Raw genomic sequence first — 27,022 nt, 5'->3', positions numbered from 1 at the left:
GGGGCTTTCATCTTGTCCTCAAGGCCATGAGGGCCATTTTGGGGGGAAAGCAAAGGGACCAGGAGGCAGGATGCAGAGGCCTACCAGCAGACCTGCTGCTTCTGTGACTCCCTGATAGCTTTGGGGGTTGGTCATGGTTTGCATGGGGACTGCTACCATGCCAGCCAGCCTTCCTTATGCCACTGACCATTTTTGCCACTCTGAACACCCAGGACTGTATGGTTAGTCTCTGCAGGTGTCAGGTGCTCCTCTTCCTTCAGGAATGGAGGGTACTCTGCAACCTTCCTGCAGGAGACCCACACGGACCCAGCCTCTGAAGCTAGCTGGTGGGTGGAGTGGGGAGGATACGGTGTATTTTAGCCACCTTTCGGTTTGTCAGCCTGGGGTGGCTACCCTGATCTCCCCTGACCTATGGCCCGAGGTGCTGGGGACAGCTGAGGGCATGCTGGGTCGCCTGCTGCACCTCCAGGCCCAGGTGGAGGGGCTGATGTTGAACTTGGTCAATGTCTATGCCCAAACATCAGGCCCGGAGCAGGTGTGTTTCTTGCAGCAGGTGTCCACCTTCCTCGGCTCTCTGAATCCTCAAGTACCTGGTCCTGAGCAGGGATTTTAACACCACCCTTAAAGAGTGGGACTGCACAGGGACTGAGCAGTGCCAGGCTGCTGCGAACGCCCTCTGGGAGATCATCACTCCCTGGTGGACATCTGGTGCAACCACCACCCCGCTGATGAATCCACCTTTATGTATGTCCAGGTGGAGGTCGATCAGTCATGCCACTCCCAGTTGGATCGCATGTATCTATTTCGTCACCATCTTTCATGGGCCTACTCCTCCAGCCGGCCCAATTCTCGGATCATCATCTGGTGGCTGTGACAGCCTCTCTCACCTCAGAGAGGCTGGGGCTGGCCTATTGGCACTTCAATAATAGCTTGCTGGAGGATGTGGGCTCATGGTGTCCTTCCGGGAGTTCTAGCTGGCCTGGCGAAGGCAGAGGCGGGCCTTTCCCTCAGTGCAGCAGTGGTGGGATGTGGAGAAGATTCACACCCAGCTCTTCTGCCGTAGCTCCACCCAGGGGGCCAGCCGGAAAAGGGATGTGGTGATAGAGCAGTTGGAACTGGAGGTCTTAGAGCTAGAGAGGCATCTGGCTGCCAGCTCCAGGGATCCATCCCTCTGCGGAGCCTGCCGGGAGAAGTGGGAGGAGCTCTGGGCCCTTGATGACCTTCAGGCCCAGGGTGCCTTTGTTCGATCCTACTTATCGAACTACTTATTTTATGCCCTGGAGAAAAAGGGGGGCTAAAAAGCATGTCACCTGCCTATTGGCAGGGAGATGGTACCCTCCCCTCACAGATCTAGTGGAGATGTGAGAGAGGGCTAGGGCATTCTATGCTAACCTCTTCTCCCCAGATCCGAGCAATGCTGATGCCTGTGGGGTGCTTTGGGACAAACGCCTGACAGTTAGGGTGACTAGGACTGGCTGGAGCGGTCTCTGACTCTGGCTGAGTTCTTGGAAGCCCTTCATCTCATACCCACCAGTAAATCTCTGAGCATGGATGATCTGACTGTGGAGCTCTACCATGTGTTCTGGGATGTCCTGGACCTGGACCTAGTCCTTGGAGAGCAGGGTCCTCCCTTGGTCATGCCTGCCTTGCTTCCGAAGAAGGGGGACCTCTGTGACATTAGGAATTGGTGTCCCATCTCACTCCTCAGCATGGACTATAAGGTCATGGTGAAGGCCATCTCACTATGACTGGGGTCTGTGCTGGTGGATGTGATCCATCCTGACCAGACCTACACCATCCCAGGCCGTACCATCTTCGACAACCTCTATTTGGTCCAGGATCTCTTTGAGCTTAGGTGTAGGGATGGTCTGTTGTTCTCCCTCCTGTCTCTGGATCAGGAGAAGGCATTCCACCAGATCGCCTAGGCACTCTGTGGACATTCGGCTCCAGGCCCCGATTCATGGGTTTTCTCCAGGTGCTGTATGCTTCCATAGAGTGTTTGGTCAGGCTCAACTGGACCCTGACTGAACCCTTCGGGTGAGGAGTGCATCAAGGCTGCCTGTTGTCAGACCAGCTGTATGCTCTAGCCATTGATCCCTTCCTCTGTCTCCTCTGAAAGAGGTTGACAGGGATGGTGCTCCATGAGCCAGAGATGCAGCTGGTCCTGGCTGCGTACGCTGACAACGTGCACCTCGTGGTCCAGGACAGGGTGACCTGCCAAGCTGTGTACTTGGTGGCCTCCTCCACCTGGGTCAACTGTGTCAAGAGCTCTGGCTTGATGGTCAGGGCCAGGTGACAGGTGATCTCCCGTGCTTCAGGCCATTCAGTGTGGTGCGAGTCCATTGCTCTCTCTCAGTGTTTATCTTTCTGCAATGCATCCTTCTCTGCTGGAGAACTGGTATGATTTGGAGGGCAGGGTGGCTGAGTGGTCACAGAGGTGGGCAGGACTGGTCTGGTGCCTCTCCCTTTGGGCAGGCACTGGTGCTCAATCAGCTGGTCCTGTTCATGCTCTGGCACTGGCTCAACACCCTGTGCCCAGTCCTGGGGTTCTTGGCCCGGCTCCAGAAGCTGGTTCGGGGGTTCTGCATCTTCCCCTGGAGGAAGGAGGACAGGGCCTGGTGTGCCTGCACACTCCGGTCCATGTCTTCTGCCTGCAGAGACTTTTACAGTGCAGGTAGCTTGGGTGTGCAGTCCGTTGGTGTATGCCTTCCTCCGCTGCCTCTGATATGACCAGCAGCTCTTATCTCCATCCGAGAGGTCTTCTGCGAGACCTCTTCAAGCTGCCGGTCTTCTACCAGAACCTCCTCTGGACCTAGAAGCTGGTCTCGGTGACCAGATTTGTGGTGGCCACTGAGGGGCCAGAACTTCTTGTGGGGATATTAGCTGGTGGCTCCTTCATGGAGCTGTGAGCATGGGTGGGTACCTGGCACGGTTCACCCCTATTCCTGAAGCCTGCCCTTTTTGCAGTGTTAGGGAGACCCTGGCACATGCCTATCTGCAGTGCGGCAGGTTGCAGCCCCTCTTCTGGCTCCTCCAGAACCTCTTGTTGAGGTTCTGGCTGCACTTTTCCCTGCACCTTTTTATACATGCACACCCTATCTGTGGCCCCACAAAGTCACGGGACCACCTCGTCAACATCCTCCTAGCTATGACCAAAGTGGCCATTTATAACATCAGGGAGAGGAGGCTGGGTGGGGGGGGCCTGCAACTCTGGGACCTGTTTTCATTCTTTTATCTGTTCCCACATCCAGGCAGAGTTCCTCTGGGCAGCATCTGCTGGCTCCTTAGATGGAGCAGTGCGTGCTGTCTGGGGTTCTCTGCTTAGTGTCCCCTTCCAGTTCCCTAGTTTTGGCTCTGACCCCACATCTGTTCCTATTTTTTTTTCTTTGTGGTCCCCTGTATTTTAGTTCCTCCCCATGCTGGGGGGATGCTTGCGCCTGCCCATTTCCCAGCACCCAATATGAGCACTCTCCTGTGGGTTTCTTGCCTGATCCAGTCACATAGGGAATACATCCAAATAGACAGAGCTTCTGGCTATGGTATTTGGAGTGGAGCAATTCCATCAGCAGTAGTGCGATCAGACCACAAACCCCTAGGGATAATCATGGCAAAGCCCTTCTGAGTGCTCCAAAGATAGTAGAGGTGCATGAACATGCACTGCACTGCTACCAGGTAGAGATCAGAAGTGTCTTTTTTTGTATGGCTCAGATAGGTAGCCATGACTACAAATTTATATCTAAGTTTGATAGCCAGCACATTGCCACAGCAGCGAGCTGATGAATGTCCTTCAGGCCCCTAGCAAAAGAACAAAGGTGTTGTGTTACTGGTGTTAGCTGACACCTTGAACAGGGTATATACACACTCAGGATCAGTAAGTTGGGGGAAGGGGGATGAGGGAATAGTGATGTTTGTTGATGGATTTAATCTCCAAGTTTAAAGAGTGAAGTTGATGAAAATCAGAGGCTACAGAAAGTGCAACTGGAATCAGAGCCTATTACTGGAGGGACATTAGTGGAACGTGAATGCAGGGTGTTAGGTTGAAGCAACTCAGCCACATGGACAGATCTGTCTGGAGGGTTTAGTAAAGTTGCACTTGTTCAAATTAACCTGCATTCAGCTTCAGTGTGTGTGAATGAAACTTATACAAACTCTGTAATAAAACTTCTCAATCACTTCTAATAGCTTTAAAACTTTTAGTCTAGCTTAGCACCCGAGACATGGATTTCTAATAGGTAAACACTTCCCTCAAAATTACATGTTATAAGGAGTATCCCTGTGGAGTCAGAAATTGACATTAAGTGCCTAGACAATTTTGCCTTCATTCTTCATCTCAGCTGGAAATTTCAATAAGTCTTAACTTCAGCACAGTATGGAGGTAGGGGAAAACCAGCAGCGAGAAACTGCAGGGAGGCTGTCAAATCACATGCTTAGTCATACATTGCCAAAAGGGCACAAAGTTATTCTTCAACAGGTTCTCGTTAACTCTTAAAGGGCACAAGTATTGCCTAAGAGTTCTTCAGGGCAGAAACTTCTTATAGTAAAAGCACATGCAGGTCAAAATGTAACACTGCAGAGAAAAATAATTAGGGTCAATTTCCAGTGAGTACAGCCGATAGAGTTGCAGAATATCAAGAAGAGTGAAAGTATAAGTCTTTCAAGATACGTAACAATGCAAGAGTAGAATTGCTATTCCGTTACTATACCTGCTCAGGAGGGATGTTGCCAGAGGATGGTGAGACTGGGTACACAGTACATTTTGCACACAGACTTCATTTTACTGTATATTTATTACTGATGGGGCATAAGTTCTATTTTTATGTTTTGGATGAGGCTGGGTACTTAGGTCTAAGCTAGTAATCAGATGCACCTACCCTTATACCCACATGGAGTCCCACTGGAGCTCTGCCCATGTGGATCTGATTCCAGCTGTGGGGCTTTACAATGCAATGGAGGCATCTCTAATACCACATACAAAGATGCCTCCATTGCATTGTAAAGCCCCACAGTGGTATTAGAGTTTTTTATGTTGATCTATATTGGCTTTAAATGCACGCATGACAAAATATTTTGGTAGAATTTGAGATTCAATACTTTTTCCAGCATAAATCAGGAGTGAAGTCTACAAATCTAGTATGTTAAAGAGGCTTTATTCATTTGCTACACTTCAAGTAGTTATAGGGTTAAATTACTTGTGCTTCACTATAGCTGAAGCGTTTTTTTTTTTTTAACTATACACAGCTGTCTTATCTAGTACTTGTCTTAGCTCCAGCTGATGTGAATGAAAATAAGATCATGGAACTCCTTTTGTATGAGGCATTAAGAAGATTATTCTCCTGTAGAATGTAACCAAGACTAATCACAGTATTGTTCCTAACAGCTCATTAACACCTGAAGTTCTAGTACTTTAATAACTTACTATAGTGCCTTTGAGATTTCAAGAAGTAATAAATGCAAAAGTCTCTCATTTTTCATGTGGTTACCTTAGTCAAAGTTATGTTGAGAATGCTGTATATGAAACCTATCCCATTGCCTTCAAAAGCCTAAGCACAAAATGAGCTGTTGAAGTATCTTTCAGGAAAGCTTAAATAGCATGGCACAGCTCATTTCCAGCTCACCACTCCTTCCAAGAATTACAACCCCTGCTCAATGGGGACCACATCCTGAAAGAAATCTTTCCTGAAGCCCCTCTTTTGGCCTTCAAACAACCTCTCCAAGATCAGAAGCAAGCTCCCCAGTCTATGACACCAACTCAAAGTGACATCAAATCCTGCTTGAACAACAGATGCAAAATCTGTAGGCATCTCTCCACTGCTACAATGATGAATACCCACACAACACAGCTTTCAATATCCGTGGGTCCTACACATGCCTGTCACAACGGGGGGCAGGGGGTGCCTTATAGTGCACTCGATGTCCTTACAGTAACTGTCTCATTTCACCTATGCTCTTGAATCTTAGACAGAAAAAGATAAGACACCATATCAGCAGTGAGTGAACACTTTTCCATAAAGTGATCACTCTATACCTGATCTCAGAGTCCTCATCCTCAAAGGAAACCTGTACAGCACCTTCAAAAGATGAGCTTGGGAGCTTAAACTCAACTTTGCTACACCAAAACTCATGGACTAAATAGAGACGTTGGATACATGGCTTATTATAACCATCTATAACGCACTAGCCCTCCCCCCCCCCCCAGCCTTTTTTACTCCTCTCCCCCCACTCCTGTCCCCACCATGACTGGAGAAGTGTTAATGGGCTGCTTCACCTTGAATAGTCCCTTGAAATGTGTTAGCTACTTATGCTAAAGAATCTGTTCCATCTTGTAGTGCTGTGACACTGAGTACATTTCCCAGGCCTGAAAAAGGGCTCTGTGTAGCTCAAAAGCTTGTGTCTCTAAGGTGAGAGAATGCAGGGGAGAATGGTTGGAAGGAAGGCAACATTTTGGGGCCAGTTTAGAACCAGGACATGGATGGTACTGTGCAGGTGTACAAAAGAGGAAGTGTGGGGTGGGAGGAAGAGCCGGGTATAAGGAACCATTAGTTATGCTCCTGTGTCAGTGCAGCTGGGGAATGTAGATACTGCACACAGCTCCTAACAATGGCACTAGCTTCCCCCAAAAGGAAGTAATGAGGCTCTGCCATGCCTGCTGCACCAGCCAGCAAAGGTTTCCTGATGTGTAGCAGAAGCTACACCATATCCAAGGTGGCAGGATCCTGCTGCTGCCATTGTGTCCACCAGCGGACGCTGGGAAAAATTCAGAGTACTTCCTGGGGGCTGTTACTGTAGCCTGACCGCTCCAGAGTACAGAATGGCCTGTCATTTTAAGACACAATCTAACCTATGATTTGGGTGCATAATTGTCAAATCAGGGCTGGCCTCAGCAGTGGACAATTGACAATTTAGAGCAGCAGGTTAGGCACTTAATCCCCTTGGAAAAAACAATGGGAATTAGGCAACTCTCACTTAAGCACCTTTGAATAGCCCACTAAGCACAGTTACATCTGTAGGTGCCTAAATACCTTTGTGACATCCTTAGGCACAGAAAGGATGAACCACTCTCTGGAGCCCCTGGTTTTCTGCTATCTTGTCAGTTTACAGGCTGGTCCACTCTCCCAAACTGTGTTTCTCAGGAAACACTAGGCACACCATGCCTGAAGTTTTAAATCCAAGCCCCTGGAAAATTCAAGATCCAAAACTGATGTCAAAGTTTTTATCACTGGCTGCAAACCATTGATTTTCATTGTGTTGTACCAAGTTTCTAGACAGATTTTTTTCAGTTTTTTCATGTAACTACATTTCTGGGCAGAACACAAGGACCAGACTCTCCTCTCTTCTGCTGTTTAACTCCCTTGTCTTCAGTCGAGTTACACCTGAATTACAAGTGAGGATGATTAGGCTTCAAACATGAGAGACTTCAGCTCAAAGGAGAATTTTCTGTGGAAGGTTATGTAAAGTAACCAGAATCAGGGTCTCTGAATGGAAGTTTCACCTCAGCCATGGCCACAGCTGCTGCAGACATGATGCTAGAATGCTGTTTCTTTAATCTCTATACAGGCTCACCGTTTAGTGTTATTAAAGCAGATCACCTGTATTGACTATTTTACCCAGGGTTAGTCACTGTTCATGGCCAGACAGTCAAGTTAATCTGTAACAAGTTTCCATTCACAGACTGTAGAGGTGGTGGCTAAGCATGGTGTAACAGGCTCTTACCTGTCTAGTGCTCCCTGCTTAAAGTCATACCAGGCCTGTAGGTTCTCTTCTCACAATTTGACCCTCCAGCCAGGTCATGTTTTCATCTCACACCTTCCAGGGTAACAGGAAGTTCAAATAGCCACTGATGTCCTTATAAAAAGGACTTTGGCCCTGACTGTGTGCCCTGTGGTCTTGACACTCTTCTCTCAGGGCTCTCCATCATCCTTGTCCCCTACTCAGGGCCTCATGCTACCTTACCATAGGCCTGTGGGCAAACCCAGACCCATCCTCCAGACTGGGTTCCAGATCAGGGACCCTATAACTAGCAATCAGTCTGTTCTGTCAAACTCCTTGCTGCTTCCTTCCCAGACTTCTCCCCACCATAACCCCTTTATAGACCTTCTCCACACAACCTTTCTAGATTTAGGACTCACAGGGTCCTCCCCTGGAATCTCACAAACAAAATCCCAAATGTAACTTGCCCCACTCCCATCTACCCTCCCCAGATTTGACCTTTCATCCCAGTCTGTTCCTCAGCTGAGCACATCAACAAGTCCAGATCCCATCCCATTAGCAGTACTCATCAATGCAATGTGCTCCACCCCACTGGCCACTCCAAGTCTCTCTTGCCAGACTTTACTACTTCGGAAAAGATCCCAGGACAAAACTTCCCCCCGGGCTTCCTTCTGGACCCTTCCAGTATCTCTCTTCTCTAATCCCAGAGAGAGACTAGAGTTCCTTTTCTTGTCCCTATAGCACTCTTTGCTTCAAACTTCAATTTAAACTAACCACCCAGCTCCTCTCTGAGCTGGGACTCATCTTTAATTAAACCTGGCGTATGCTCCAGATGCAGTAGCATGATTGGCCTCTCAGGCCCACATTAATCCTCTCAGAGCCTGTATGGGGTACATACCACATCAGACAAAGATGAGATTGCCATGTGCTGAAGAGTTAATAGTGGGCTTGAGAGTGCTTAATTCCCTTCCACCTGCACATTTTGTAAGGTTTTCTAAGTTGCCTTAGAAAGAGCTTGCTTCTTTGTTGGCTACCAATAGAAGGTAAGGATGGCCATACTGGATCAGACCAAAGGTCCATCTAGCCCAGTGTCCTGTCTTCTGACAGTGGCCAAAGCCAGGTGCCCCAGAGGGAATGAACAGAACAGGTAATCATCAAGTGATCCATCCCGTCACCCATTCCCGCCTTCTGGCAAACAGAGGCTAGGGACACCATCTCTGCCCATCCTGGCTAATGGCCATTGGAGGATAGGTCCATCATGACTTTATCTAGTTCTTTTTTGAACCTTGTCATAGTCTTGGCCTTCACAACATCCTCTGGCAAAGAGTTCCACAGGTTGACTGTGCATTGTGTGAAGAAATACTTCCTTTTGTTTTAAACCTGCTGCCTATTAATTTCATTTGGTGACCCCTAATTCTCGTGTTGAGGAGTAAATAACATTTCCTTATTTACTTTCTCTGCATCAGTCATGATTTTATAGAAGTCTATCACATCCCTCTTAGTTGTCTCTTTTCCAAGCTGAAAAGTCCTAGTTTTATTAATCTCTCCTCATATGAAAGCTGTTCCATACCCCTAATATTTGTTACCTTTTTCTAAAGCTTTTCCAATATATCTTTTTTGAGATGGGGTGACCACATCTGCACACAGTATTCAAGATGTGGGTGTACCATGGATTTATACAAAGGCAATGATATTTTCTGTGCTGGTCTTTCAGTGCTACATCAGTAGCATTGACACTAATTCTTGAGGTGGATACCTTGAGCTGTCAGCCAAGAATGTAGTAATGTCTGCTTTCAGGTGAGCAGTGGAAAGGTCAAAGAAGGTCCTGTGTCCCTGAATTGGGCACAGTATGCTCCTACCATTTCACCCTTGTTGGACCTAGGGAGGGAGCAGGTAGCATTAGGAGAGAGAAAATTCCATTTTGCAGGTGGAGGTGGGGGAGGGGGAGATTACATGCTGAGATATTGTGACAAACCCAAGGTTGCACAACATATCAGTAGCAGACTCTCCTGATTCCCACTCATACTGGGATTTACTCCTTTGAACATTTCACCAGAGCTCAAGGTTATGGATCTTCAGAGTAGGCCATAAGGTGAAGCATTTATTCAATTGTGCACCACCAGCAGGTTAGTTAATTATGAGAGCAGATAACAGCAAAGTGTGCTGTTAGCATTGTTTGGTGAAAAGTTTGAAAGCTTTGAGCAGTGTTTTCACCAGTTTCTAGTTTTTAAAAGTCAAACCATTTTATTTGCTTATTTACTTTTGATTTGATCTTAAGTTATTTGCACAGCTTCCTGATAGCTGTGAAAGGTGCTTTATAAATCAATAATGTGTCATCAGTTTCTGACAGCCAAGAATCTATTTTTGCCTGAGCTCTTCAAAGTATTGGCAAAATCCCTACCTGAGACAATCAGACAAGGTACACATGAATGATTGATTTTGACATTTGGAGCCATAAGATTCTTAACACTGAATAAAGCACCTGTGCTGCTTTGACCTTCTAGCAGCTGTTAGAGGAATAGTATAAAATAACTAAGCTGTCCTAAATAAATAGCTAACATTAACAATTAAACCTAAACACTTATTAATGAAATAAGGATACTTTACAAAGAACAGGGTTTATAAAAAACATGCCATACAATGCATGGCATGGTCACTGTCAACTAGAATCATAGAATATCAGGGTTGGAAGGGACCTGAGGAGGTCATCTAGTCCAACCCCCCTGCTCCAATTAGGACCAATCCCCAATTTTTGCCCCAGATCCCTAAATGGCCCCCTCAAGGATTGAACTCAGAATCCTGGGTTTAGCAGGCCAATGCTCAAACCACTGAGCTATCCCTCCCCTAGCAGCACATAGTACAGCATTTTGCATAATTATGGTACCCACTATTCAATGTTGCTTGACTAGCGTATGTATTAACGGTAGAAAAAACCGGTTTGTATTGCAAGTTCTAATGCTTTGTATTTTTCAAACAAAAAACAGAGCGGACTAGATCCTCAGGTGTAAATGGACACAGTGAAATCAATGGAGCTGCAGCTATTTACATTAGGTCAGGGTCCGGCCCACAGTACTAACATTGAATAAATTACATGAAGGTAGCAAGTATTAGTGAAATCACATCAATCTATGTGACAGCTACATCCAGCCATTTCTAGTCAGCTTTTTCAGGCTAACAAGGACATAAGCCCAGAAGTGACATGGTCACACATGAACTGTGACAAATCACTGCATGGATTCCAGTAGGGGCAAAGTGTTACAGGTTCAGTGAGGAGGGTCATTCTCTGGGGAAAAGGGACTTAACTGAAGTAGTCCCATTGAGACCATAAGTAGTTCCTGAGTGGAAGAGTAAACATGGGAACAAAGGGAAGACAGCCCCACAGCAGGCCTACCTTCCTTCAAGGGGGGCTCTGGCATCTAGCAGTCTCTGGTTGGGTCCTAGCCCTAGCCAGCCCCTCCTTCAGGGAGCAAGCAAGGCCTTTCAGCTGCTGCTTCTTGTATTTTGTGGCATGGCCACATTCCCAGTCTAAATGCCAGGTGCTGGATTTCATGGTATCTAGTTACAGTCTCACTCTTTTCCTGGTTTTTACATTTTTTTTTTTTTAAAAATATGGCTATCTTAAAGGTGCACCATTTTCCTGATGCTCTTACTAGGCAAGTTATTCAGAGTAGCAGCCGTGTCAGTCTGTATCTGCAAAAAGAAAAAGGAGGACTTGGGGCACCTTAGAGACTAACAAATTTATTTGAGCTTAAGCTTTCGTGAACTACACCTGTGAGCTGTAGCTCACAAAAGCTTATGCTCAAATAAATTTGTTAGGTAAGTTATTGTAATCTTTGTCACTTTTGAATGCCTGAGTTTGTTACAGAAAATTCCCCTATCAAGGTTACAATCTTGTCACATGATCAATTGTTTCCCTGACCTTGCATGTCTCTCATAGCCCATCCTTGTGTTTATTAATAAAGGCCAAGTTACTGTTTAAGCCAGTGTTGGTTAAGTATTTGAAATAGGGTACCTCACTCGCTCAGGTTCTTGCAGTGTGTCAGTATTTTTGATTCTAGGGTACATGTCATGAAATCTTTCCCCCGTGTTTCTTTGGTCAATACTTCCTGCCATTCCTCAGTTTGTTTTTAATTAGGTTTTTAAACTGTGTAGTTAGAAGGGTCAGTCTTTTCATTGTTTACAGTATTCTTTGCTACTCAGTCTGCTTCCTCATCTCTTGCTATCCCAACATATGTGGAGATCCTTGCTATTTCAATGTTTACTCCCATCTGTGCCAATTTTGATAATGACAATATTTCATTAATCATTATTTCTGCTATCTGAATTCCTATTTTTGATTGCCAGTAGTCCTGATAGTGAATCTGACAAGATGACAATGGAGGGGTTGCACAGTCAGTATCCAATATAACTCCCTTTTTATCCCCGCTAGTTTGACTGTCATAACAGTTACAAAATTTGATAGTCTAATGGATTTCTGTATTCCAAATGTTGTGCTCATCTTTAGACCCATCTGTAAATTTGGCAATGTTTGCCCCATTTATGACCTATATATTGATTTGCTATATTTAAAGACTTCTCTCCTTTACCTCTATTAATTTCATTATATAGTTCCACATTCATATTAATGGTGGGAGAGGGGAGTGATATTCTACCTATAGTGCATTTTCCCATGGCTCTATGCACTTGTTTCTTTTAGCAAAAAGAAAAGGAGTACTTGTGGCACCTTAGAGACTAACCAATTTGAGCATAAGCTTTTGTGAGCTACAGCTCACTTCATCAGATGCATACTGTGGAAAATCCCTGATAATGTCACAGCTAATCTGGTGGCTGAACTTTGTGACTTGTCCTTACCCATAACTATTTTACATTTGGGGACAATGTATACCTTCAAATCAGCGGCACTGCTATGGGTACTCTCATTGCCCCACAGTATGCCAACATTTTTATGGCTGACTTAGAACGCCGCTTCCTCAGCTCTCGTCCCCTAATGCCCCTACCCTACTTGCGCTATATTGATGATGACATCTTCATCTGGACCCATGGAAAAGAAGCCCTTGAGGAATTCCACCATGATTTCAACAATTTCCATCCCACCATCAACCTCAGCCTGGTTCAGTCCACACAAGAGATCCACTTCCTGGACACTACAGTGCTAATAAATGATGGTCACAAACACCACCCTATACTGGAAACCTGCTGACCGCTATTCCTACCTACATGCCTCCAGCTTTCACCCTGACCACACCACACGATCCATTGTCTACAGCCAAGCTCTGCGATACAACTGCATTTGCTCCAACCCCTCAGACTGAGACAAACACCTACAAGATCTCTATCAAGCACTCCTACAACTACAATACCCACCTGCAGAAGTGAAGAAACAGATTGATAGAGCCAGAAGAGTTCCCAGAAGTCACCTACTACAGGACAGGCCTAACAAAGAAAATAACAGAACCCCACTAGCCATCACCTTCAGCCCCCAACTAAAACCCCTCCAACGCATTATCAAGGATCTACAACCTATCCTGAAGGATGACCCAACACTCACAAATCTTGGGAGACAGGCCAGTCCTTGCCTACAGACAGCCCCCCAACCTGAAGCGAACACTCACCAGCAACCACATACCACACAACAGAACCATTAACCCAGGAACCTATCCTTGCAACAAAGCCCATTGCAACTGTGCCCACATATCTATTCAGGGGACACCATCACAGGGCCCTAATAACATCAGCCACACTATCAGAGGCTCGTTCACCTGCACATCCACCAATGTGATATATGCCATCATGTGCCAGCAATGCCCCTCTGCCATGTACATTGGTCAAACTGGACAGTCTCTACATAAAAGAATAAATGGACACAAATCAGATGTCAAGAATTATAACATTCATAAACCACTCGGAGAACACTTCAATCTCTCTGGTCACGCGATTACAGACATGAAAGTTGCAATATTACAACAGAAAAACTTCAAAACCAGACTCCAGCGAGGACTGCTGAATTGGAATTCATTTGCAAATTGGATACAATTAACTTAGGCATGAATAGAGACTGGGAGTGGCTAAGTTATTATGCAAGGTAACCTATTTCCCCTTGTTTTTTCCTACCCCCCCCCCCGTTCCTCAGACGTTCTTGTTAAACCCTGGATTTGTGCTGGAAATGGCCCACCTTGATTATCATACACATTGTAAGGAGAGTGATCACTTTAGATAAGCTATTACCAGCAGGAGAGTGGGGTGGGGGGAGAGAAAACCTTTTGTAGTGATAAACACCCATTTTTTCATGGTTTGTGTGTATAAAAACATCTCCTGTATTTTCCACAGTATGCATCCGATGAAGTGAGCTGTAGCTCACGAAAGCTTATGCTCAGATAAATTGGTTAGTCTCTAAGGTGCCACAAGTACTCCTTTTCTTTTTGCGAATACAGACTAACATGGCTGTTACTCTGAAACTTGTTTCTTTTAGGTCTCTTAGCTCTTTTGTCAATACTTTAATTCTATTAACATGAAGCATTTTTAGTGTGGGGTCCCCCCCATGTTGTCCACTGAATTCCAAGTATTCTTCATATGTTTGTTTAGTGTTCTCATCTTCCCTGCCTCCTATGACTTGCCCAAAAGGTTAAGTCCAATAATTTCATTCTTAATGAAACTGGCATTTCACCAGCCGCTATCTGCATTACATACAAAGGGCGTTGTGATGAAGGCACCACATGCCATGAGCGATGCTGAACATCTGTCAATGATTGGTTTTATTAATGCTCTAGGAATTTCTGGTTTCTTATCTGTGTCCCAGGTTCCCAGAACAGTTAAGTAGATTGATATTTACCTTTACATTTATCTACAGTATTTTCAATGTGATCCTTCATTGTTAGCTTGCTATCAAATGTCACACCTGGGAATTTGTACCCTTTAACTATATTTATTTGCTGTCCAAATAGAGACAGTTTAACTATTGTTTAAGTTTTCTTTTTAGTGAATATCATTCCTATAGTTTTGAGAACTGCACATTTAAAGCACTACATTTCTGCATTCTTTGCATTTCCGAAGTGCTTATTTAATTCACTTCTCAGCTATTTCCTGGTTTGTGTGGTTAGCCCATATGGCACAGTCATCTGCAAACAAAAATGCCTGTTCTTGCACTTATCCTTTTAGTTTATCATTACCTTGATTAAGGTAGGGCTTATGTATGTATGTATCCCTGTGAAGTGCCATTTGTGATTGTATATATGCTAGAGTAGGTTTCCCCAACTCTGACCTGCAGTTTTTACTTAAGAAATCCTTTATCCACCTATATATTCCTCCTTTTATGCCCATGGATGCTATTTTATACTTTATGGAGAGAGGGCTTATTGCATAATATGCCTTGTCAATATTTAGGAACGCTACCACCATATATTTTTTCCTCATACTTTTTGAGCTTCCATCTCTACTCTTACTATGGGATCAGCTGTAGTCCTTCCCCTCCTGAACCCACTTTGCATGTTGTCTAGAAGTTCCTCTCTAGGTATGCTGTTAACCTTTCAATGATTATTTCTTCCATGGCTTTACCCATATATAAGGTAAGGGCAATTGGCCTGTACGCATCAGGTCTTGTTTGCAGCTTATCTGGTTTCCATATTAGGACTACAGCTGCATGTTTCCACTCTACTGGTAGCTCAACTCCTCCCCTCCCCCCCACCCCCCCAGTTGTATAATTTTAGCAATAGTTTCAGACTCCCTTCATCAAGGTGTTTAAACATTTCATTAGGTATGCCATCCTTGCCTGGTGCTTTCATACATCTGTAGGGGAGAACTTCATTTAAGATCATATCCCCGTCTTCTTCCCACCTCTTCCAGTTCTCATGATTCTCTTTAACGAAATTTGTTTCCTTTTGTGGATTTCTATACTCTGCTTTTTACCATTACTAATGTTACGGAATACTTCTGCTAGAGCTCCTGCTTTTTCTTCATTAGAGCTTTTTTACCCTTGGCCTTCTACAATGAAGCCTGGTATAGAATTGCTCTTACTCTGTATTCCATTCATTGTCCTAATCTGCTTAAATATCTGTTTTAGTATCCATTTTCCCCCATGGTACTTTCTCCAGCTTTTTTTTCTTTTGCTTTTTAATAGCCCTTAACGAAATATGAAAAACAAGGCAATTGCATAAAGTCCTCACTATTCATTGTATTTTTCCCCCTCTTTCTTTTATGCTTTGTTCCTTTCCTTAATTGCTTTTTTACATTCTTCATTCCACCAAGGTACACGGTTTCTACCTTTAGAGACTTAATAATTTCGGTATAGCTAACCTTGTTGTCATCATGGTTCCCTTAGTTATATTGGTACTAAACTCCTCAATGTTATCACTTCTAGATTGTTCATTAATATTTTCATTACATTTGCTTCTTAACAGTTCCCAGTTTGCTTTTTTATATTCCAAACAGGGGGCCTTCCTCCATCCTTAATCTTGTCTTGATGCCATAAGTACAGGGAAGTGATCACTTCCCATTCCCTCCTCTTTATAGGACTTCCTAGCTGCATTTGTTTGCTATACTAGACAATTCGCAGGTCTGAACAGGAGAGGTTTCCATTGGCTGCATTACTAGTGTGTGTACCATCGTTCAGTATTACTAAATTATTGTTATCAATGAATCATTCTTATTCAGTCCAATCTCTACATTTAGATGTGTCAGCAATGATCCTGCTGGGCTTACGACTGTCAGCAGAATTTGACCCTAAACAATTAAAATATATTCTAGATTTACTAGAAAACTAGACCTAGTGGGTAAATGAGCTAATCCTACTATAATTTACTGCAGAGCTACTGTATAATGAAATATGGAGAATTCTTATAAGTAGGTAGGTTATGAAACCTGGCCAATCCAATGGCTGAAATAAACTATTATAGATTACGGAAAATGCAGTTTATCAAAATGGAAACGTTTTATGAAATTATATTGATTTCTACAAAAATTAGATTTTGTAACAAAATTTGGAAGAAATGTTTCCCTCCCGATGTGGAAGGAAAACAAACTTCAGACTCTCAGAATTTTCCACAAAACACAATTCTATGTTCTGGCCAGCTCTACTTGGAACCCTGGCCTGAGCCCACAAAACTACTAGACACCCCTGGGATCCACAAAACCCCCCAGTCAGTTGCTGCCAAACCCAATAGGCGTCTAAACTCCCATTGTAAAGATTCTCTAGGCGCTCAAGTTTCTGCATCTGTGAATTTGCACTGCTGCCTCACTTTAGGGGTCTGGACAGCTCTCTCACCTAAACCCTGGTGTGATTCATGAGGTGGAGGAAGTAGGTGCGCCTCTGCCTGTCTTCCCGGCGAGGCCTCTGAGCACAACTACCAGGTTGGGTCCCATTCAAAATCTGGCCCTGGGAGGAGGAGTTTTGGCCCAGTTGTTAGGGCACTCACTTGAGATGTGGGAAACCCAGGTTCAGTTTCCCACTCTGCCTGATGGAAAGAGAGAGAACTTGAACAGGGATCACAGGCGAGTGCTCTGACCACTGAGCTATGGGATATTCTGATGTGGGGCATGTCATAAATATAAAGGGAAGGGTAAACCCCTTTAAAATCCCTCCTGGCCAGAGGAAAAACCCTTTCACCTGTAAAGGGTTAAGAAGCTAGGATAACCTTGCTGGCACCTGACCAAAATGACCAATGAGGAGACAAGATACTTTCAAAAGCTGGGAGAAGGGAGAAAAACAAAGGGTCTGTGTGATGCTTTTGCCGGGAACAGAACAGGAATGGAGTCTTAGAACTTAGTAAGTAATCTAGCTAGATATGCGTTAGATTAGGATTTCTTTAAATGGCTGAGAAATTAAGTTGTGCTGAATAGAATGGATATTCTTGTCTGTGTGTCTTTCTGTAACTTAAAGTTTTGCCTAGAGGGATTCTCTATGTTTTGAATCTAATCACCCTGTAAGGTATTTACCATCCTGATTTTACAGAAGTGATTCTTTTTACTTCTATTAAAATTCTTCTTGTAAGACCTGAATGCTTTTTTTCATTGTTCTTAAGATCCAAGGGTTTGGGTCTGTGGTCACCTATGCAAATTCATGAGGATTTTTACCAAACCTTCCCCAGGAAGTGGGGTGCAAGGGTTGGGAGGATTTTGGGAGGAAAGACGTTTCCAAACAACGTTTTCTCAGGAACCCAGATAAAGTTTGGTGGTGGCAGTGGAAGTCCAAGGGCAAAGGGTAAAACAGTTTGTACCTTGGGGAAGTCTTAACCTAAGCTGGTAAAAGTAAGCTTAGGAGGTTTTCATGCAGGTCCCCACATCTGTACCCTAGAGTTCAGAGTGAGGAAGGAACCTTGACAGGGCTCCTAGAATCTCTGCTAGTGAAGCTGTTCTACTGTGGCTAAATAATTAAAGGAGCAGGAGGACTGGTCCTGAGGTCTCCCACATGGGTGCAATAACCACTAGGCTACAGAGTCATTCCTGATTTCTCTTGGTCTTTAGATAAATACTTGGTGTTATTGGGCCAAAGTGGAACAGCTTCACCAGCAGAGATTATGGGAGCCCCACATCAGAATATCCCATTGCTCTGTGGTTAGAGTTTCCTCCTGAGAGGTGGCAGACCCCTGTTTGGATCCGGTCTTCTCATTAAGCCCAGGGGCAAATTGAATGTTGGTCTCCCACATTCCAAGCAAGTGCTCTAACCACTGAGCTAAGTTATAAGGTAGATACCACATTCGCTTTCTGCGGCCATTTTATATGAAATGACTTAGGCACCTAAGCCGCCTGACTCCAGGAGAGGGGTTCCTGGCTTGAATTGCTAGCAGAGACAGGTGTGTCCCTGCAGCTTGATATTAAGCACTTAACTCCTTGAGGTGGTGGGAGTTAGGACATACCCCTCTTGTTGGCACCTCCCGTTGTCTAGCTTAGCCAGCTCCCTGCCTAGTTTACTTACTTGTGGATTGGAGTCTAAGGCACCGGCCTCTCTCCATTCATGGTATAAGGAGCCTATGCACATAACTCAGGCTTTATGGATCCCATTGTTGTTCCTGAGATTTTCTAGGTGCTTAAAAGTAAGGTGTTGCAATACTGAACATTGCACTGCTTAAATCCCTTTGCGTATGGGCCCCTATCTCATTTCCTCCTACTGTTTTCCTACTTCCTGTCCTTCTCAAATCTCACCTGAACCACTTCCTTGGCCTAGCTGCTGTTGACCTCTGCCCTAATCCAGGTGCCTCACACTTCATCTCTTCCTATCACCACTCTATTCCCTCTGTCCCTCACACTCCATTCTTTCTAACTCTATTCCTCATTATACCTTCCCTTTCCATCCTTCCTTAATCATCTAAAAGGAGAGAGTCCACACATTATGCAGTCCAAACTCATTCCCTTCCTTGGCTTGGCAGTATTAATATACTAACACTCAGACAATAAAAGTCAGCCCAAGATTCTCCCCAGGCTCGGATATCTGCTGTTATGGTTCCTGCTCAAGATCACAGCACGTGGAGGGTTGGCTGCTTGTCACTACCACAACATTGAGTGAGACAGCCCAGGAAGGAGAGTTTAAGGGGACTCTGCAGTCTCACAGTTCCAGGTTGCACCCTGGAGGTGTCATACCCATCCCACTGGGGTATCGGAAAGCAAAATCACAACAAACGTGGCCACAGCATTAGCTAGCTCCCTTCTCTGAGCAGGCAGGCTGCTAGGGCTCTCCCTCACGCACCTCCTGTCTATCTAGAGACTCTCCACCCTTTCTAAGATGACCCACCTGATCTGGCTGACAGCAAAATTGCTCTGCATGTTCATTCAGGGTCCCTCTCAAAGTTTGATTTAACAAGGGAACCTGTTTTCAAGCAGGATTCTTTTTTAAAAAAAGAAAAGGAGACTGACAATGTGCTATTTCGATAACAAACTGAACATCTGGCTCATTCCAGTCAGTTTTTTATACTTTGTCAGGTTGGATTGCCTGCATCAAAATGTCTTCGGTCTTGAAGAAATACTTGAGTATCAACACTGAACTTCACAGGAAGGCTGTCCGACAAGCCTGTCTGACAAGCCTGCCATGTCAATACATGTTATGGAATCAGCATCCAAGTGTCCATGCAAGGTGTTTCAGAACATGAATTAGTCTCTTGGGTTATGCCATATTCATCTGCTTCTGAATGGATGCCATCTCATCATTTGCCCACTCGTGCATTGCCTTCATCTTCACCATCTGAAATCTCTGCTTCTCACACAACCCATCACCATCTGCTCCAGAAGCACTCAAACTGCCCCATGAGCCTATACCATCAGCTTCCCTCTCAGCATGGTCTTCAAGGCACATTGATGTTCTTGAGCATCCAAATTGATGGCCAAGCGTCAAGGCAGCCAGGATCTCAAAGGTTATTGCTTGTGCAAAATTTTAGCTACTGTTCATAAAGTGGAAGTAATTTGCATATGCTACTTATCTGAATACTGATCCCAAGCAACTCTTCCCCAGTTCCTGTTGAAAAATCCTCGATTTTGCCCCTGTGCAGATGGGGGAGCAGTTTCCTGTACAGGAATCCCTCCCCTTGAAGCTGAGGAGCAATGGGTACAGGGAGTTTGCAGAGCTTCCTGCAGCCGGAGGAGAAATCTTGGGGGTGGGTCTGACACAGCCCTGGATGCCATGCAGGGGAAGAGGAAGTCCTGTCCTCCCCAGCGCAGCCAGGACTAGCAGCTGAGCCAGGCCCTGGGTAGGAACAACCAGACGGGTCTTCCCCAGTCCTGCCTCCTGCCCCACAGTTGTTTACCTCTCTGCTGGCTGCCCTGGGCACCTGGAAACATACTGCTGGGGAGGGTTGCATGACCACTCTTGGGGTTTCTTTGCTTCCCCCATGAGAAAGTCATTTTCCTGCAGGGAACCAAAGAAATCGGCAGCGGACATAAATTCTGCACATGTGCAGTGGCACAGAATTCCCCCATGAGTAGCCATAGGACCTGTCGTATTCCAAAGCCCACTAGTGGAAAGACTTCCATTGATTTAAGTTGGTTTGGATGAGGCTCATTAGGATGTGTGTCAGCACCCCACAGCTTGAAGTGGCTTCCATCATATGCAGGGTTTACAGTTTGGTTCAATGGCTCTCAGTACCCCCACTATACACTTTGTTCCAGCACCCATGGTTACAGTTGCTGATTTAAACAGAATATTTAGACAATAATTAAAATTTAAACACCTTTGTACTGTGCCTTTAGACATAGAAATGTAGGTTTGATAGGAGCTATGTTTAAATCTAACTCAGGTACATACTGCATGTTTAAGTACTAAAACATTTGAACACTGACCACAGAAAGTAACAAGCACAGGCTACTTGTCAAACTTCAGGTGGCAGATATTCTGCTCTATTTATTAGCTATAGAACTATTTAATAAAAACTGTTTTTTTAAACTTAATGATCTGCTGTATATTTTATGAGGCCTAAGTATATGCAACCAGACATAATACTAAAGCAATGCTGAAAAGAAACGTAACACAATACTTAGGTATAATGTTTTAGGCTAAGTTTAGATGGGATGACTGAAGATATTTTGTCTGCAACTGTGAGTTAAAGGAATTGCCAAACTGGCAAATTTCTACCCCACAAATATTAGCAAGTCTGTTCTACAGAGTGATGATATTTCATTAAATAAAAACACATACATACCTCATTTCTTAGTTTTAACTTCGCCACAAATATGCACTTCAAGATGAAAATTGGCATAAAAGGTGTGTCCTGGAGTGACTATACAACAAAACAATTCCACATTCGCCTGTGGGAAATGATAATATTTCTTACACACACTCTATAGAATGCACACAGAAATTCAGCCACATAATATAAATATGATATTAAAGTTAATTGCAGGGTATTTAATTTTTTTGTAGTAACACAATAACTCCAACTCAGATCTGACATCATATAAACCTGAATTTGAATATGAAACTATCAATCAGGAAGCATGCACACCTGTATATTTGTGAATTTCATCAGTGTTAAACGAATGTAAAGCTTCACTCTATTCCTGGTTTATTAGCTCACCCCCACTTTCTTTTAAGCCATTGATGCCTTTCCTGCTCTTTGTATTTTGTAATATAACAGCTGGAGACTGCCACGACACTATTTTATTGCTTTTTTTCCTTTTTACACACTAAATGTAGAAAGTCCATAACTAACTGCGATAAACTATTCTCTTACTGTTTGTTAAGAGAATTTGGTTGACCTGTACTATATTTCCCTTCAAACTGATAAATGCTAAATCTTATTTGAGTTTAAATAACATAGGAACTCATTATTCCTTTTTACTGGACAGAGGTTGGTTTGGAGACAATACCATAATTCTTATGTTTCTTTACATACATAATATAGATGTAATGTATAGATGTAATGTATAGATGTATACATGCCTATATATTTCCCTCTGCTGCATCACCCTCTTGGGAGTCAGGTCTGACTGGGGTGTCACTAGAGCATTTTTGCATTTATCTTGCACACTGGTTGGAATCTCACTGGAAATTTGTCAGGTTATTTTCTCCCTTGTTTCCCAGCAGCCAACACAATTCAATTTCCAGGCTAGAATAAGGAGATCCCGCTAAAGTCTACTTCATTACCTTACCACAGGGGGTTTGGGAAGGGACCTTAAAGAATCTTTAGAGCTCAGCAATGGTGGGGGGAAATGTCACACTCTTCATTTGAGTTTAAAAGTGAATTTTGATGTGAGCATATTTGCAATCCCTGGGCATTTGTTTTCCATCAACACATGAGTTTTGTTAGAGTAACTACCAGTTGTACTAACAGGCAATGGCCCACGGTGTATGAGTGATTTAGTGCACCAATTCAAAGTTAAATTTTGCCATCAGTAGCATCTATGTAAGAGTACAGTATCCCAGAAAAAAAAAACCAAACAGAACCAAAACCAGTAAACCTAATACATATAGTGTGCCAAATTCATCCGTGGATGTAACGCCACTAAATCAATGCAATTAAACCAGGAATGAGTTTCTACCATATATTCTTTTACAAACTAGCCACAATTTACATATGATGCAGGATTTGGGGGCATGGGGAAGAATGTTTTAAGCTACTTTACAGTAAAGAGGTCGTAAAGAAACAGGACAAAAAAAAAAAAAGGAAGCCTATTGTCATGGGTTGGTCCACTTACCACCAGTATGGCACCTCCTCCTGGTCACTCTGGAGATCAGCTCAAGGCCAGCACCCCCATCCACAGTTTGCATACCATTACTCTGACCAGCAGTTCCTCTTGCTCCAGGACCAGTGTGTCAGCTTCATGACTTAGCCCTCCAGCTAGGTCACATAGCTTTCCCTCTTCCAAGGTTCAGTCCATCAACAATCCTAGGCAGTCTTCCCATTTGGTGCGACTCCCTCAGTCTCTGGTTGGGGAACTTAATCCCATCCTCTACTCTGAGTTCCAGCCCAGGGACCCTCAGCTTAGCAGTTCTGAGCTTCTTCTTTCTGCCCTAACTACTTCTTCTCTGGACTGCTTCCCCTTCCCGGCAGTACCAGCTCCAAGAACCATCTTCCTAGGGAGTAACTGTCCTTTCTCAGCAGCCCCTCACTCTGTGGGCAGTTACCTGGCTTTATAGGCGCTACCTGTCCCTGCACAGGTGAGCCTGTTCCCAAATTAGCTACCTCCAACCAAAATCTCCACTGCGTGCAGCCTAATTAGCTGATTGGGCCCACCTGGCCCAATTCCGCTCTTGCAGGGCTAGTGTGGGGAAGCTCACCCCATCACCCCTACAAATATAACTCAGGCACTTGTGCAGGGTATATATGAATGGAACAGTGTTCGGAACATGAAACAGGACAGGAAGGGATGTCTTGGGTCATTAAATGCAGTTCCCTTCTATTGCAGGCTACCCCATCATATAATTCTGTTCATAAACTTATCAAGCTCCATTTTAAAACTGGTTGGGTCATTTTCCCCCGCTACTCCAATTGGAAGGCTGTTGCAGAGCTTCACTCCTCTGATGATTAGAAACCTTCTGTCTGTCAATCTTCCTCCAGCTTCAGTGTCAATCAACCTCCCCATGCAATCATTCCTCTCTTGGAACCACTATCAGGGTAAAACAAAAGCACTTCCCAAACTGCTTTCTTAATGTCCTCAAATCTCACTTTCTGCTGTCATCACATCCCACACGCTCTGTTGCTGGAGTACTCTGAGCTATCACTGTTATAAAACAAATTTGTTGAGACTATCATTTAGTTGTCATATCTTCTCTCTTTATTTGTCTTAGGGAAAGATCCTGACAGGTAGGAGAATGTCTCCATCTACCATTAAGCAAGGAGGTGAATTGTGCCTGTCTATCAAGGCCACTATAAAGTTCTATAGAACACACTTCCTTCTCAGTCTTTTGCCTCACTCAACTTGAAAGCAGTGAACACCTGCCTTGACTCTCTATGTCTAATTTTGCAGATTCAAGTGGAACCACCAGATACAATGCTCACACAAATCAAATTAAATGTTTACCATATAAGCAGTTATTTTAAAGTTCATAATGAGATCCAGTAATAGTGCTACAAACTGAAACCCATTTACACCACTCACAGTGATTTTGCAATATTGAAACAAATAAATAAATTGAAATGGTGTCCTGGTTTTTGAGGATCTAGATGTGTGAGTGAATTTGTGTGTGTGTGTTTGAGAGAGAGAATTTCCAGTTTTGATTTTTAATTGCCAGAAATCTTGCAAGAACATTCTCATAAGATTTCTTCCATCTGTGCTTCCACTGTGTGTGTGTGTGGGGCGGGGGTGTAGATAGATAGATACAAACTTAGTTCATTAATCTTCCACTGACCTTAGTTCTCATATATGTAATGCCATAGTCCTTGCAATAGGAGTGTTCCACTAACCTTGATTCCAGCCTACACATGCTGTTTTCCTTATAGGAGGCTTCTCTCACTGACCTATGATTGGGTTCAGAGCCAGTACTTGGTTCTCACTATAGAAGGGGTTAACTACAATGTAGCTTCCCTTTCCTTTTTCTTTCCACAGGTGCTCAGGAGAAGGGTTTTAAGAAGGGCAGCTGGAGACAGAGAAGGGAGGAGAGAATGTTTGTGGGAAGGGAGGAGTGAGGGTTGAATGGGGGGGAGGGATCTTTTTGTTTGTTTTTGCATATCATAACTAGCTTTCATTTACACAAATAAAGATTTGCTTCTGTGGAAAAATCTGCTGATTACTGCTGCTCTTTTGCTGCTGAGCCGCCTCACCAAACTGAGCGATGCCCTCCCATGGGGTACAACAAAAAAACGTGGCTAAGTCTTGAAGAAATGATAGAAAGGAGAATGGTGATATAAATAAATCATAAGAAGAAATATGGCCAAATCCATCTCATCACAAAGTGTTTAACTCAAGCAATTGGCCATTTCCCGTTGTAGAAGTCAGACCATCCCTCAAAGGTATGTATTTCGCCAGACTCTGATATCAGCTGCCAGATGAAAATATTATTTTTAATACAGTTGTCCCGGAACTATACACACAGGCGTATGGCAAACTGACAAGGGCCATAGCGTCAAATGCTGTACAGAGTATCTGCATAACCCAAGGTATTTGGACAGGTGTGCAAACAAAGCACTGCATGACAGACACAGCACCCTGGACATCATCCTGTTTCTTTGTGCAGTCTTCTATGCCATTTTCTTCCTCACAGGATTGCATTGGCACAGACATTACGGACTACCATTCCTGATGCTGGCTTTAAAAAAATCACCCAGCAGACAATCTCCTGGTGAGGTTAAAAGAAGCTCAGCACAAAGGGTCTTTCACAGAGTTTTGCCATTTCAGACAATGGAAGAAGCAATTTTCCTATCATCTGAAACTGTAAGCAGCAGTCTGTTGTCCTCAGGTAGATTAAACTGCCCCAGGCGATGCTAATGCTGCCCTACATATAGCTGGAAGCCCACAGAGAAGTGGGGGAAAGGTGATTGTAAAAGTCTTTTCAATCCACTGGGTGGGAGATCTGAATCATCTTCTGAATTAGGTACAATAATATTATAGCATTTACTAAAACTCTGGGAACTCACATGTGATTTGTAATACACTCATTACCCCCCCCCCATCCCCAAATTGTGTAGCTAATGGAGTTACTCTTTCTCTCGTTTGCCTGTTCTCTCTTGTTTGCAGTGTTGTTGTAGCCGTTAGTCTCAGCATATGAAAGAGACAAGGTGGGGGAGGTAATATCTTTTACTGGACCAACTTCTGTTGGTGAAAGAGACAAGCTTTTGAGCTTACACTGAGCTCCAGAAGGAGCTGGTCCAATAAAAGATATTACCTCACCCACCGTGTCCATATCTATTCTCTCTTGTCATTTGTTTGTAACTCATTATTCCAGTCATACAGATACACCCTCTATAAAGATTAAAGTCCTTTATGCAAACTTTATAAGATCCTCCTCATACAGCCAAACCCTCAGATGCTTCTAGAAGAGTTATAATGCATGTTTACTTGATATAATGAGGTTAAATCTAAAGTGGAGTCAAGTTATCATACGACACACAACTCCCATTGGCATTGATGGGAGTACAGGTACTGCATCAAGGGAAGAACAGACCCTTGTAGATTCAGTTTTCATCTTGTGTAATGAGTTATTTGAAAGCTGTGATGAAAATTCAGCGTGATACATTTTTTCAGAGATATAAGGTTTTTCTATTGCATATGATAGATGCATTGAATTTAGCACTGCTGACACATTAACTGGGCTGCTGTCAAGTTGACATATTTCAGCGTATACATTTTACTCCCTTCTGAAAAATGTGTACATAATGAATGCTCCCTTTTGTTGAAACATTTCAGAAGGTAACAGCTCAGTTCAGCAGTTAATTTGCTTGGTTTCATCTTACCTACAGTGCTTGGTGCCCTAGATTGTATTATTCCTGTTCGTAATTCTTCTGTTCTCTTTAAGCTAATGGATATTGTCCCTGATGAACCTCCCTTGAGGAGCCACATAGTGATGCATTATGAGAAGTGGAAGGGATGGATGCCATGAAGCAGTTCTTTGCAGTGCTGCTTGTTGTGATTGCCTTCAGAAGCTAAAGGGAGAGGGTTAGAGTCTGGAGTAGCTGCAAAATTCCTTTTGTGAACCCACAGGGGCTGATTTTGTGAGGAGATGAGCTCCTGCACCTGCCATGGCATTAAAGTGGAGCTGTGAATGTGCAGCTCCTCTGAACAGTAGGCCCTTCGGGTCAGATTTTAAGAAGTCTTTAGGCACCTGAAGATGCAGGTAGGCATCCAGTGGGATTTTCAGAAGCATTTAGGTGCCTAATGCCCACTGATTTCACCAAAATAGGAGTTAGGCACCTAGATGCTTTTGAAAATCCCACTCTTCTGTTATAATTTACTATTTGTATTC

General features: G+C 44.0%; 1 long non-coding RNA gene across 1 annotated transcript in view; it reads right to left on the bottom strand.

The window, feature by feature from the left end:
• The window catches only part of LOC122463873, a 29,923-nt gene extending 6,221 nt beyond the window's left edge, over window positions 1-23,702 (bottom strand). The window contains exons 1-2 of the long non-coding RNA XR_006287555.1: window positions 22,819-23,702; window positions 21,324-21,429 (exon numbers count right to left, since the gene is read on the bottom strand). This is a non-coding gene — a long non-coding RNA (uncharacterized LOC122463873). The remainder of the gene's footprint in view (window positions 1-21,323; window positions 21,430-22,818) is intronic.
• Window positions 23,703-27,022: the final 3,320 nt, after the last annotated feature.

This window comes from Chelonia mydas, chromosome 1, assembly GCF_015237465.2.
Source record: "Chelonia mydas isolate rCheMyd1 chromosome 1, rCheMyd1.pri.v2, whole genome shotgun sequence".
Taxonomy (NCBI): Eukaryota; Metazoa; Chordata; order Testudines; family Cheloniidae; genus Chelonia; species Chelonia mydas.
The sequence above is the reverse complement of the archived record's forward strand: the minus strand, read 5'-3'. Positions and strand labels throughout refer to the sequence as shown.